The following is a 15,784-nucleotide window of genomic DNA, read 5'->3' as shown; positions in this document are numbered from 1 at the left end:
CCCTTAGTGTTACGCAGCTCTACCCATATCGATTCCACATCTTCCCGGCTTATGTCCTTCCTTTCTATTGCGTTAATCTCTTCTTTAACCAGCAACGCCACCCCACCTCCCCTTCCTTCATGTCTATCCCTCCTGAATATTGAATATCCCTGAACGTTGAGCTCCCATCCCTGGTCACCCTGGAGCCATGTCTCTGTGATCCCAACTATATCATAATCATTAATAACAATCTGCACTTTCAATTCATTCACCTTATTACGAATGCTCCTTGCATTGACACATAAAGCCTTCAGGTGCTCTTTTACAACTCTCTTAGCCCTTATACAATTATGTTGAAAAGTGGTCCTTTTTAATGCTTGCCCTGGATTTGTCGGCCTGCCACTTTTACTTTTCTCCTTTGTACTTTTTGCTTCTACCCTCACTTTACACCCCTCTGTCTCTCTGCACTGGTTCCCTTCCCTCTGTTGTGAACTAACCTCCTCATGCCTAGTCTCTTTAATTTGATTCCCACCCCCCAACCATTCTAGTTTAAAGTCACCTCAGTAGCCCCCGCTAATCTCCCTGCCAGGATATTGGTCCTCCTAGGATTCAAGTGTAACCCGTCCTTTTTGCACAGGTCACGCCTGCGCCAAAAGAGGTCCCAATGATCCAAAAACTTGAATCCCTGCTCCCTGCTCCAATCCCTCAGCCACGCATTTATCCTCCACCTCATTGCATTCCTACTCTCACTGTCGCGTGGCACAGGCAGTAATCCCGAGATTACTACTTTTGCGGTCCTTTTTCTCAACTCCCTTCCTAGCTCCCTATATTCTCCTTTCAGGACCTCATCCCTTTTCCTACCTATGTCATTGGTACCTATATGTACCACGACCTCTGCCTCCTCACCCTCCCACTTCAGGATATCTTGGACGCGACCAGAAATATCCTGGACCCTGGCACCAGGGAGGCAAACTACCATCCGGATCTCCTGACTGCATCCACAGAATCGCCTATCTGACCCCCTTACTATCGAGTCCCCTATCACAACTGCCCTCCTCTTCCTTGCCCTACCCTTCTGAGCTACAGGGCCAGACTCTGTGCCGGAGGCACGGCCACTGTCGCTTCCCCCAGGTAAGCTGTCTCCCCCAACAGTACTCAAACAGGAGTATCTGTTGTTAAGGGGCACAGCCACCGGGGTACTCCCTATCACCTGACTTTTCCCCTTCCCTCTCCTAACCGTGACCCACTTGTCTGCCTCCCGTGGCCCCGGCGTGACCACCTGCCTGCATCTCCACTCTATCACCTCCTCACTCTCCCTGACCAGACGAAGGTCATCGAGCTGCAGCTCCAGTTACATAACGCAGTCCCTTAGGAGCTGCATCTCGATTCCTTGCTGTAATTGTTATATGGTTATATATAATATCACCCTCAGAACTTGCTTTTTTAATATTCTGATAGTTGTTTATTAAAATCACTATCAGCATGACAGGGTCTATAACATACACCCAATGTTATTCCTTTATCCTTATAGCTTTCAATTCTCACCCAGATATCTTCACTAAGTCTCGATTCATCTCCTATCACAAGGAGCCTCATGTTTAAATCCTCTTTCTGTATGTGGCTACACTACCACCTTTACCATCTTTTCTATCTTTACTAAATAAATTATATTCTTTAATGCTATATTCATCACCATCCTTTGAGGTCAGCCAGGTTCAGTTATTGCTGTTATATCATACTTATACACACTAGCATATAATGCAGCTTATTTATTCTTAATACTTCTTGCATTCATACAGGCCATCACTGAAGTTTTTCATCCTATTCTGACCCATTTTTATATTTTTGAAGCATATAATTGGTTTATGTCCTAATATGTTATTCTCCACAATAATGTTTAAACAGCTGAGCCCACCCTCTTCCTGGTACCCTGTTCCTCATTCCCTAGTTTAAACAGATCTCAACTAACGGAAGCATACACCTGCCCAGCACACTAGTGCCCCTTCAGTCCAAATGCCACCGGTCCCAGTGCTACAGGTTCCATCAGCTCCAAAAGGTGTCCAAATGTCCCATAAACCTATGCCCCTCCAGCCTACACCATGATTTGAGCCACACATTAAATCTTATCTGCTCCATTTTCCCTGGACTGGTACCTTTAAATATATAATTGTCTGTGGCAACAAATTCCACAGATTCGCCCCTCTCTGGCTAAAGAAATTGCTCATCATCTCTGTTCTAAGGGATGTCCTTCTACTCTGAGGCTGTGACCTCTGGACCTAGACTCCCCCAATGTAGGCAACGTCATTACCATGGGCGGCATGGTAGTGCAGTTGTTAGCACAATGCTTCATAGCACCAGCGATCCGGCTTCAACTCACATCACTAACTGTAAGGAGTTTGTATGTTCTCCCCATGACTGTGTACGTTTTCCCCAAGTGCTCCTGTTTCCTCACACAGTCCAAAGATGGTCTTGAGTTGGTAGGTTAATTGGTCGTTGTAAATTGCCCTGTGATTAGGCTAGGGTTAAATCGGGGGATTGCTGGGTGATGTGGCTGGAAGGGCCTATTCTGCATCGTATTTCAATAAATAAATAGATAAATCTTCTCCACTTCCCTTCTAGGCCTGGTTTCAATGAGAACCACCCCCCGCTTCATTCTTCTAAACTCCAACAAGTTCAGGCTCAGGGTTATCAAATGCACCTCAAACATTAACCCTAAAATTCCTGAGTTCATCCAGCAAGTACAGTGCTAGAGTTATCAAATGCTCCTCTTACATTAACCCTTTAACTTCTGAGATAATTCTTGTGAACCTCTCCAATTCTTTTACAGTTCCTTTTTGTTCGTCTTGTGACATCTAATCAGGGAAACCTTGGACTGTGTTTGGTGACCAGGAACACCAGCTGATTTAACTGTGGAATTCTATAGTAGCAATTCCTACCTAGAAGAACGAGTACTGAGATGAGGAGCTTAGAACAACTCGGCAGTTGTTAGGAAGGGTAAAGAATAAATTGGGAAACTGGTTAAGAATGTTTGGCCCTTAGACAGTAGACAACCCCTTCCAAAGGGACGATAACCTGAGGTCTCTCTTGCAGGAGTTGCTTTCAGCAGTGGCGAGAGATGGAAGCAGCTTCGGAGATTCACTCTCAGCACCTTGAGGAATTTTGGAATGGAGGAAAAAAGAGCATTGAGGAGAGGATTCAGGAAGAAGCCCAGTTCCTGGTATCAAGCTTCAGGAATAAGAAAGGTTTGTCACTACAGCATTCGATGACCTGCTTTCTCCCCGAATCCCTTCATGCCCTGACTAATCATGAATCTATCCACCTTTGTCTTAAGTATACCCAATTACCTGGCCTCCACAGCCGCCTGTGGCAATAAATTCCACAGACTCACCATTCTCTGGCTGAAGAAATTCCTCCTAATCTCTGTTCTAAAAGGACATCCCTCTATTCTGAGGTTGTGCCCTCTGGTACCAGTCTCCTCCACCATAGGAAACATCCTCTCCCCATCCACTCCATTGAAGCTTTGCAACATTCGATCGATTTCAATTAGGTCACCCCTCATTCTCCTGAACTCAAGTGAATACAGTCCCAGAGACATCACATGTTCCTCATATGACAAGCCTTTCAATCTGGAATCACTTTTGTGAACCTCCTCTGGATCCTCTCCAATGTCAGCATATGCTTTCTTAGATAAGGGGCCCAAAACTGATCATCATTCTCCAAGTGAGGCCTCACTGGTTCTGTATCAAGTAACTAACTGATAACTTTTGAACAGCGATGTATTAAATATCTATAACACCACACACAAAATGCTGGAGGAACTCAGCAGGTGAGGCAGCATCTGTGGAGAGGAATAAACAGTCGGTGTTTCTGGTGAAGACTGCTCATCAGGACTGGAAAGGAAGGGGGAGACGCAAGAATAAGAAGGTGTCAAAGGTTATTCTCCCTTCAACCTGCCTCTCACCTCTCCCTGCTGCCCCCCTCCATCCCTTTCTCCTATGGTCCACTCTTCTCCTTACAAATTATTTCTTCGCCAGTGCTTGGTTCTTATTTCAACCCCCCTCCCCCCCAACCCCACCCAGCTGGTTTTGCCTATCACCTTCTAGCTTGCCCTCCTTCCCCTCCCCTCTCCCCCCCCCCCCAGCTCCTTATTCTGGCTTCTTCCCTCTTCCTTCCCAGTCCTGATGAAGGGCTTTTGACCCAAAACGTCAACTGATTATTCATTTGCATAGCTGCTACCTGACCTGCTGAGCTCCTCCAGCATTTTGTGTCTGTTGCTCTGGATTTCCAGGATCTGCAGAATCTCTTGTGTTTAACGTCCAAAGAGCATTTAGATTTGCCCCAAAATTTCACTTTAATGCCCTGTGATTTTCTAAATGGCCTCTTTAACTCGACCAGGTGAACCTTTCAACCCAAACTTTCTCCTGCAAGGTGCAACGTCAAACATCATCTGTTCTATCACCTTTGGAAAATGATTTGATTACGAAGATAAACAATTTCTCTGGCTGATAGAGATGGTTGCAGGAATTGCCCGCAGTTTCAGTAGCCCCTGGTTACAGGTATGTCTCTTTACAGTGGATTGTGAGTTACTGAAGTTAAGAGCAAACATATTTTTATCTGAGACTCAGGAGGTCAATGTGTAAGTGAAACTGAGAGATTCAGGATCAACATTAATTATTTATCAGCAAGATAGGGGGAGTGCATTTAATATTAACAAATGTATATTTAAACAACACACACAAAATGCTGGGGGAACTCAGCAGAACAGGCAGCATCTATGAAAATGAATAAAGAGTTGATACTTTTGGGCCAAGACCCTTCTTCAGGGCTGGAAGGGAAGGGGAGAGCTGCCAGAATGAGAAGGTGGGGAGATGGGAAGGAGGATAGCTGGAAGCTAATGGATGAAGCCCAGTGAGTGGGAAAGATAAAGGGCTGGAGAGGAAGGAATCTAATAGGAGACGAAAGTGAACCACAGAAAAAAGGGAAGGGAGAGGGGAGCCGGTGGGGGGGGAATGGGCGGGTGAGGAGGCCAGTGTAGGGAACAAAAGAGAGGAGGAGTGGAGGGGGAGGGAGAAAACTTCTTACTGGAAGGAGAAATTGATGTTCATGCCATCAGGTTGGAGGCTACCCAGACAGGACATCAGGTGTTGCTCCTCCACCTTGAGATGGCCTCTTCTGGGCACAAGATGTCGCCATGAACCAATGCGTCAGAATGAACAGGAATTTAAATATTTGGCCATCAGAAAGTTTCACTTTTGGCAGATGGAGCAGAGGTGCTCAGCGAAACAGTCCCCCAATTTACAATGGGTCTCACCAATATAATATTTTTTTGACATTCTTTGTTGTATATTTGCAGTTTTGAATTCAGATCTAATTTTGGATGGCTATTTCCATATTGTTGCCTCCAGACTATTTTAATGCTTGTAACAATGCACAAGTCTACTCATCTCTCAGTCTGCTGACTGTGAAATTGCTCATCGAAGATTCCGATTCATTTACCACCTGTACACTGAAACATACAGTGAAATGCGTCATTTGTGTCAAAAACCTACACAACACAAGGATGTGCTGGGGAAAGCCTGCATGTTTCACCAGCTCTCTGGTTCTAGCCCAACATGCCCGCAAGTCTTTGGCAGAACAGCACAACATGCCAGCCGCTTTTCCACCCTCCCACCTACTCTCACAAACAGGTCTCCAACCTCAGCTCGGCCTCCAACTGGCAGTCCTTGGCCCTGGACTCTTGGACTTGCAGATATTAGGCTTCCACAATCTCTAGTCCCTCCAACTCACTGATGTCGAACCTCTGGCTACCGGACATATTGACCCAGCGACTGATTGCTGGATTTGACCTCCAACTTTGACCTTGAGTATTGACCCCAGGACTTGCCATTTGCAGGACTTTGACCTCTAGGCCTCAAACTCTGAGCTTGCACAGACCGTCAACCCCCTAAGACACACCGAGCTGGTGGGAAACCCACCCTCATCCTCAGGTTCATCAACCTCAATCATTGACTGTGGGGGTCGCTAGTCTTCACCCTTAGTGCTTGCAGAAAGACGTGTCCCAGAGCGAATCACTGGGCAGTGTGGTTGAGGCCCAGAGCATTTTGTTACAGCAGGGCTCAGGTCCTAATGTGAGGAAACCCACACCCAGTGACAGGGAGTATGTACAAATTCCTTATAGACAGTGGCAGGGTGTTTAAGATCCAGATCAATAGGTGATATATTTGTAATAAACCATGATGTACATTAAGCTATTGCGGCAGCATAATCATTAGCATAGAGCTTCACCGCGCCAGCAACCTGGGTTCGATCCCCGCTGCTGTCTGTAAGAAGTTTGTACGTTCTCCATGTTACTGTGTGGTTTCCCTCCAAGTGCTCTGGTTTCCTCCCACAGTCCAAAGGTGTAGAGTTTGGGGTTAGTGAGTTGTGGGCATGCTTAGTTGGCAGCAGAAACATAGTGACCTTTGGGGCTGCCCCAGCACATCCTAAAACTGTGTTGATCGTTGACACAAACAACGTATTTCACTGTATGTTTCGGTGTACGTGTGACAAATGAAGCTAATTTAATCAAGTTCAAAGTAAATTTATCGTCAAAGTACATATATGTCACCATATACAACCCTGAGATCCATTTTCTTGTTGGCATACTTAACAAATCTATACAATAATAGCTATCACAGAATCTGAATCAGAATCAGATTTACTGTCGCCTGCATATGTTGTGAAATTTGTTAACTTTACGGCAGCAGTACATAGGAATACATAATAAATAAATATGGAGAACCAAGCCGAGTTACATTAAGTTATATATGTTTATTAAATAGTTAAGTTAAAATAAGTAATGCAAAATAACAAAAATAAGAGGTAGTGAGGTAATGTTCATGGGTTCAATGTCAATTCTGAAATTGGATGGCAGAGGGAAAGAAGGGGAATTCCGCCTGCAGCTCAATGGAGTAACATATAAACTCTGTGGCTGCCTTTAATTCCTCCTTTTCCCCAGTTTAATCCTTGAATTATTCAACTTTTATTTTCTGGATCTTGGAGGGAAATGGTGGTTATTATGTCGTATCCTTTAAGAAGTGGAAAACAGCCTTTTGAACCCAGCAATGGAAAGGGAAAAACTTAGAAAGAAAAATCAGAAGACATGTCTGTCTGGGCTGAGCATTTGGAACGTATGTTGATGGATCTCGATAACAAAATGGATAATAACACTTCTGAGTTGAAGTCGTTCCGACAGAGTTTACACACTATTGAGGAAAATATTCTTTCCCCGATTACTAAATTTAAAGAATCGAAATGTCAGATTGCGGATATTTCAACCCAATTGGAACAGGCTCAACGCAAAATTGTCGATTTAGAGGCAAAGTCTCGAAGAAACAACATTCGTATTTTAGGTCTTCCGGAAGGCCCAGAATCTGGGGATCCATTGGATTATTTTGCCAATCTGTTTCGATCTCTGTTCCCGGATATTCTATCCCAACCTCCCGATATTGAAAGAGCTCACAGAATTTTCACTGCGTCAGGTAAAGCTCGACCAATTTTAGTCAACTTTCTTCGCTTTAAAGTTAAAGACCAAATTATAAAATGTGCAAGAAATCAGGAAGTTTTTAAATTTAACGGTTCCGAGATCCGTTTTTATGAAGATTATCCACGGGAAATTATGCAACAACGGATTAAATTCATACCGGTCATGAAGATTGCTTACGAAAAAACTGTTTCCATCCCTAAGATATCCAGCGAGACTTAAGCTGTTTCCTAAAGACTCTACTCCTCGTGTCTTCTTGGATCCCCAAGCGGCATTGGCTTTTGTCAATTCTATTGGGGAATCGTCTGATGTATGAAAGATATTAGAGTCTCTGAATAATTCTCTGAAAGAAAACAGGTTTTGAAGATCTCGGTATGCTGGAGATATCTTTTGATCGATGGATTACTTAAAGAAGAGGTGGTCTTCTTGGTTTGATTAAAGAATGACTTTTTTTTTGGAAGACTGTTTAGTACACAGAGTGAATTAATACAGCGGATAGATTGTGAACTGGTTTGACTATCTGTTTCTATTTTTCTTAATTGATAGGTTGCTTGCAGTTTATATAGATTTTTTTTTTTGGAGTGTTTAATAGATAATTAGCTTTAATTCTTTTGTTAAATAAGGTAGTAAGTTAAAGAATAATGGCGCTGCTTTTTTCTCTTTAGAGATTAAACTGTTTGGGTTAATAGTATTGTTTTGGCCTCTTTGGAGATTGTCGTTGCATTCCTTTAGTTTATGTTTATTGATTAAGTATAAACATTTTTTCTTTGCTGGGCTTTTTTAAATCTTACTGTTACCGTATTTTCTTTGTAAGGGGGAGGGGGGAATTGGGAGAAAAAACTTTTAATCATTATTTAAACTGAGCGGCACGCGGAACTCCGTTCTTGTGTCTCTTCTTGGGAATGCGTTCCGGTTTTTTCTTTCTTTCGCCGGATTTTCTTCCTTGGGGATGGTGGGATGTTTGGGGATACTTTAGTATTGTGGGGTTTATTGTGGGATTTTTTTTCCACACACACTTTTTGTATTTTTTTCCCATTATGGAGTTCCGGAGTATGCGCATTTTCTACTTGGTTATGTTCATCACCACCTAGCCCGCGATGGTATGCGTGTATTGTAGTCTTCAGAATAATATCCAATGGTATTTAAACAGATAAACGTTATTAGGTGGAACGTATGTGGCTGGAATCACCCTATTAAGCGAAGGAAGACATTTAAAGTTATTATTCGATTCTAGCCCGATTATAATTTTTGCTCAAGAAACGCATATCAGAACGGGCGATCAAAATAGATTTTTTAAAACATGGAAGGGCCTTCAATATCATGCTACTTGTCAAAATAAAACAAAGGGAGTATCTATTTTATTAAATCTAATATTAATTCAAGAAGACATTGTTTCAGATAATAATGGCAGATTTTTAATTATTAAAGGAACTATTTGTCCTGAAATTGTCCTGGTTAATCTATATGGACCTAATGCAGATAATCCTTTTTTAAAAAAATGTATTTGGTTTATTACCAGACTTAAATGAATATATGCTGCTGATGGGAGGTGACTTGAACCGTTGCTTAAATCCTTTGATTGACAAAAGTTCAACCAATCAGCAGCTTCTGAGTCGTTCGGCAACACTTATTAATTCCTTTTTAACTGATTATGGTTTGATAGAAATCTGGAGAAATCTACATCCTAATGACAGAGACTATTTTTATTCACATGTTCATAATAAATATTCGAGAATTGATTATTTTATAGCTGATTTCCGATTTTTGTCCAAAGTCCAGAAATATGAATATGATGCTATTGCAGTCTTGGATCATGCGCCTTTAAGTTTAACTTTTGAGTTAAATGATGTTAGTAATGTAAACTTGCGTTGGGGCTTTCCAGAAAATTTATTACAAAGTTCAGACTTTGTTAAATTTATAGAGATTCAGATAAAAGATTTTTCTTTTTAACAATACGGGCGATGTTTCGAAATTAATTATATGGGATACACTCAAAGCATATTTACGAGGTCAGATAATATCTTATTTGGCTAAATTTAAGAAACAGACAAAAATAGAATTAGATAGAATTTCCAAACTAATTAAAGATCTAGATAATACTTATGCAGTTTCTCCTAATGTTGATTTATTTAAACAAAGGGTTAAACTTCAATCTCAATATAATTTACTATTAATTTATCCGATGAAAGTCAATTTTATATGTCTGGAGATAAAAGTAACAAGCTATTAGTATCTCAACTTAAAGCAGTTAGAGCTAAAAGACAGATTTTAAACATTCGTAAGACAGATGGTAGTTTAGCTTGTAATTATGAAGATATTAATAAAATTTTTCAAGACTATTACAGTGAACTCTACAAATCTGTTTCCAGCTGACCCTTCTAATATGTATGCCTTTTTACAAAAGATTGATTTTCCTAGAATATCTGTTGAAGATCAACAAATTCTTGATGCTCCTTTTACTGAAAGAGAAATTCAGAAAGCTATTCCTTCAATGCAATCTGGTAAAGCTCCTGGATTGGATGGTTTTACTGTAGGATTTTATAAAAAAAAATTGAACATTTACTTCTTATATAAAGATCCTACTGATTGTGCTTCATATAGACCTATTATTAAATGTGGATGCCAAAATTCTTTCAAAAATAATGGTTAATCGGATGGAGAATATACTAGCTAAAATTATTTCTCAGGATCAAACGGGTTTTATAAAAGGCCGTTATTCTTTTTCTAATACTCGGAGATTGTTAAATGTTATATACTCATCCCTCTCTAAGACTCCCCAATGTGTTGTTTCTCTAGATGCTGAAAAGGCATTTGATAGAGTTGAATGGGAATATCTATTTAAAGTTTTAGAGAAATTTGGCTTTGGAACTAATTTTAATAAATGGATTAGATTGATATATAAAAGCCCTATTGCCACTGTTATCACTAATAACTGTTGATCCCCCTTTTTCCAACTTTCTCAGGGTACGAGACAAGGATGTCCATTAAATCCTCTGTTATTTAACTTGATGTTGGAACCGTTGACTATTGCACTTCGTGAAGCTAAAAATATTCAAGGAAATTCTATAAATGGGACTATTCATAAGATCTCCCTTTATGCAGATGATCTTTTGGTTTATATTTTGAATCCCGGAGAATCTATTCCTAGCTTATTGAAATCATTAAATGAATTTGGATTGTTTTCAGGATATAAATTAAACCTGCATAAAAGTGAATTATTTCCTTTAAATGATTCCACTTCTATATATGACAACATTCCTTTAAAAGTTATGGATTCTTTTAAATATTTAGGTATTACCATTACTAAAAATTATGGAGACCTTTATAGAGCTAATTTAGTTCCCTTAGTGGATTTTATGAAGCAATTTTTTTTCTAGATGGAATCCACTTCATGCAGTTAAAATGATGATTTTACCAAAATTTTTATACATAGTTCAAAATATTCCTATTTTTCTAACTAAGAAGTTTTTTGATCAAGTTGACTCTATTATTTCATCTTTTGTTTGGAATAATAAAAGACCAAGAATTGGAAAATGTCATTTACGAAAATTAAAAAAGGATGGAGGTCTTACTTTGCCTAATTTAAGAATGTATTATTGGGTGGTTAATATAAGTTATGCATGTTCTTGGTGGTATTGGACCGATTTAAAAAGGAACGACCATCTTGGGTTGACTTGGAATTGAAAACTGAAACAATTTCATTTAGCTTTGTTATTAGGAGCTCCTTTACCTGTACAATTAGCCAAAATTTCTATTCTAAATATAAATCCTATGATTAATCAATCATTACGAATTTGGTATCAGTTTTGTAAGTTTTTTTTAATCTTAAAAAAAATTAACCCTCTTAGTTTAATTTATCGAAACTATTTATTTAAACCTTCACTTAATGATCTTTTCTCTTTGGAGGAATAAGGAATTTTTTCCTTTATGAACTTGTTTCAAGAAGGTCGATTGATGTCCTTTGAGAAATTAGTAACTAAATACTCTCTGATATTCACATTTTTTGTAATATCTTCAGGTCAGATATTTTTTTACAAGAATATTTAAGTAATTTTCCATATATACAAGATTCTGACCTGTTAGACATTATTTTAAAAATGAACCCTTTAGTGAAAGGCTTTATTGGGAAAATTTATAATTTATTATTACAACAGGACAATTATCCTTAAGATCAAGCAAGATTGGGAAAGAGAGCTTAATATGACCTTGATAACAGAGGATTGGTTGCGAATTTTGAGGCTGGTTAACTCTTCTTTGATTTGTGCCAGTCATTCTCTAATTCAATTTAAAATTGTACATTGTTATTATTTGATGAAGGAGAGGTTGTCTAAAATATTTCCTAATGTAAATAGTCAGTGTGATAGATGCAAAACTGAGATAGCTACATTGACACATATGTTTTGGTCATGTTCTGTATTGAAACAATTTTGGAAATCTATTTTTTCTATACTCTAAAGCTTTGAGAATCAATTTACAACCTAATAAATTGACAGTTTTGTTTGGTATAATTTCTCAACATATTCATGGTATTTCTATATCTGACCAATATGTAATTGCATTTGTCACATTATTGGTAGAAGGGCTATTTTAAAATGGAAAGATGCCTCTGCTCCCACTTTGATACAATGGTTCTCTCAGGTGATGTTATGTCTTAGTTTGGAAAAAATTAGAAGTTGAACTTTTGATCCTAAATTTGACTTTGAGAAAAGGTGGGGTTCTTTTGCCCGTTATTATCATTTGACTTGAGTTAATTAAGATGGTCCTTTTCTGATGCTTGATTATATGAATTTGGTTGGCGGTTTGATGTCTTTTTTTAATGGAAGCTTGTATGGCGCATAGCTCCGGGTTTGTGCTCCAAATGCTTTTTTTCCTTTTTTTTTAGTTATTAGGGTTTTTTTTTCCCTCTCCTTTTTTCCATTTAAAAAAAAGCTTTAATACTTCATTTTTTGATTATTATTGATGTACTGTTTAGCCTGATTGATAGTTTAACTTTTACTCTACATATGGATATGTTATCTTGATTATTTTGATGTATTTTTCTCTGTTGTTGATTTTCAATAATAATTAATAAAAAGATTTAAAAAGGAAGAAGGGAAAGAAGCTGTTCCTGTATCGCTGAGTGTGTGTCCTCAGGCTACTGTACCCCCTCCCTGATGGTGATAGTGTGAAGAGGGCATATCCTGGGTGGTGGAGATCCTTAACGATGGAAGCCGCATTCCTCTGGCACCACTCCTCGAAGATGTCTTGGCTACTACGGACACTGGTATCCATGATGGAGCTGACTAATCTTACTAGTTTCTGTAACTTATTTTGATCTTGTGCGAAAAGCCAATGAGATTTCATCTATTGCAGACCTATTGTGGCGATAGGCAATTTTCAGTGGTTCAAGGTCCTTTCTGAGACAGGTGTTGATTCTAGCCATCACCAACCTCTCAAAGTATTTCATCACTGTAGATGTGAATTCTACTTCACGATGGTTGTTGAGGCAGCTCACAGTATTCCTTGGGCACTGGTATAATTGTTACCCTTTTGAAGCAGGTGGAAACTTCTGGCCGTAGCAGTGAGAGATTATAAAGGTCATTGGATACTCCCACCAGTTGGTTGGCACAGATTTTCAGAGCCCTACCAGGTAGCCCATAGTGCCCTGCTGCTTTGCACCCTCTTGAAAGACACCCTGACCTCACCCTCTGAGAATGAGGTCACAGGGTCATTGGATGCTGCAGGGACCCTCATAGCTGTGGTTTTATTCTCCCTCTGAAAGCAGACATAAAAGGTGTTGAGCTCATCTGGTAATGAAGCATCGCTGCCATTCATGACGTTGGGTTTTGCTTTGTCGGAAGAAATGGCCTGTAAACCCCACCAGAGTTGACGTGGATCTGATTTCGCCTTGAACATCTCCTGGAATTGCTTCTTGGCTCTTGAAATAGCCCTCCGCAAGTCATGCCTGGTTTTCTAATACAGAGCTGGGTTGCCAGACAGAAGTCTGGATTGTCACAGATCTAGCCCTCAGCAGAACCTGAATCTCCTTGTTCATTCACAACTTTTGTTTTGGGAATGTACAGTAAGTTTTTGTAGGCACACACTCATCTACATGGGTTTTAATGAAGTCAGTGACAACTGTGGCACACTCACTCAGGTTCGAAAGTAACTCTCTGAACCAAGACAAGTCTACTGATTCAAAGCAGTCCTGTAAGCACTCCTGAGCCTCCCTGGTCCATACCTTCTTGGTTCTCACTTCTGGTGCTGCAGTCTTCAGTCTTTGCGTATACTCGGAGTAGAAGTACTGCCAGGTGGTCAGACTTACCAAAGTGCAATCCCAAAATCAATAAAAGACCACCATACTAAGGTGTTCAACCAGAGTGCAGAATACATATCGAGACATGAGATGAAGAGTCCTTGAAAGTGAATCTATAGATTGTGGGGAAAATTTTAATGAGGGAACAAGTGAAGTTGAGTGAAGTTATTCCCTTTGGTTCAAGAGCCTGATGGTTGAAGGGCAATAGCTATTCCTGAATCTAGGGCATCAGTCCTGAGGTTCTTGTACCTTCTTCCTGATGGCAGCAGTAAGAAGAGAGCATGTCCTAATCCTTAAACTTAATAACTCATTGGGGACTACACCTCAAGCTGTGTTGTTGCCTGTTCATAGTTACCCATGAGAGATGCATTGGATTTGGTGCACTCCATTGGAGGCATCCACACGGCTGTTGCTGCCCCAAGTGTTCGCTCAGCAGAAGACAAGCTGGTATCGCATTTGATTGCAGACTGCTGCAGTGTTGATGGACTTAGGGACTTGAACCATATTTTTTTGTGATTTCCAGCAACTGCAGACTTTCTCTTGTTTGTTCTTATTATATATGCTTGCTATTTTACATGTGCTATATGTGACTTTTCTGTGTGTGACTGTTGGTACTATGTTTTGCACCTTGGCCCCAGAGTAATGGGGTTTCATTTGGCGATATTCATGTATGATTGAATGACATTTGAACTTGGGGGAAAAAAAATGCTAACAGCACCAGATGTTTAATAATAATGCAACCATAATTACACCAACTCTGCCTTGGATGATCCCAAAAGGAGGAGGGTTAGTATGGCTCTAGTAACCCCATCCCATAAAAATCACAGAGCTACAGAAACTCTAAAGACCTCATCCCTGGGAGAGGAAGGAGAAGATGGGCTACACCTGGGGATAACTTGAAAGACTGGCCCAGGACAGGAAACTCTGGCGGGATACTGTCGGGGGCCTTTGTTCCAGGAGGAGTGATGGGCTGAAGACGAAGATAATTAATGCCACGATATGTTTTGATGTACATGTGACAAAGCTAATTTCCTACCTCTAACCTGACGCCTTTACCTCTTTTTCTTCCAAATGTGTTTATTCGATTGATGAAGCCTGTGATCTAAACTACGGTGGTGTGTTTTTGGGCCAATTCTCGAGGCCAGGAAACCTGGAGATGGGACGCGAGCCCATAATTGACTCTATTTCTCACTGATCTTACCACTTGAGGACTCAAGGAAGATTGAAATCCTCGAGGCAAGAGCAGAAAATGGGCAGGTGTTAGGCGCCATCTAGCAGCCTCTCACTCGCAGCTGCCAGAGGAAGGTGTCTCTGTCTCTGTCTCTATCTCTTCTCCCCACCCCCCCCCCACCCCTACATTTCACTTGCTGCTCCTGAAGGAAGGTCCCTTCTTTTGAAAAAAAACTTTCTCTCAGCTTCATACTTGATACTGCCGGAGGATTGTGCTGGAGTCTTGGGTCTTGGATAAGGTTTTTTTTCAATGCAGTTTGTGGATTGAATTGAAATGAACTGACTTTATTTCTTACATCCTTCACATACATGAGGAGTAAAAATCTTTACAATACATCGCCATCTAAATGTGCAATCATAGTAATTTATAATAAATAGAATAGTCAATGTAATATACAGTACACAAGTCAGCTTGAGTTCATCGGTCTGATGGCCTGGTGGAAGAAGCTGTCCTGGAGCCTGTTGGTCCTGGCTTTTATATTGCAGTACTGCTTCCCAGATGATAGCAGCTGGAATAGATTGTGGTTGGAATGGCTGGGAGTCCAGTGATCCTACGGGCCCTTTTTACACACCTGTCCTTGTAAATGTCCTGACTCATGGGAAGTTCACAACTACAGATGCGCTGGGCTGTCCGCACCACTCTCTGCAGAGTCCTGTGATTGATCTAAGTACAGTTCCCACACCAGGCAATGATGCAGCCAGTCACTGATGCGCTGATGTGCCTTTTTCACCACACAGCTGGTGTGTACAGACCACGT

At 40.4% G+C, this 15,784-nt stretch overlaps 1 pseudogene; it reads left to right on the top strand.

Annotated features, from left to right (window-relative positions):
* The window catches only part of LOC134354585 (cytochrome P450 2C20-like), a 68,190-nt pseudogene that overhangs the window by 25,240 nt on the left and 27,166 nt on the right, over positions 1-15,784 (top strand).

Source organism: Mobula hypostoma, chromosome 12, assembly GCF_963921235.1.
Source record: "Mobula hypostoma chromosome 12, sMobHyp1.1, whole genome shotgun sequence".
Taxonomy (NCBI): domain Eukaryota; kingdom Metazoa; phylum Chordata; class Chondrichthyes; order Myliobatiformes; family Myliobatidae; genus Mobula; species Mobula hypostoma.
Note: the sequence above shows the minus strand (reverse complement) of the source record. Positions and strands in the feature narration are given on the sequence as shown.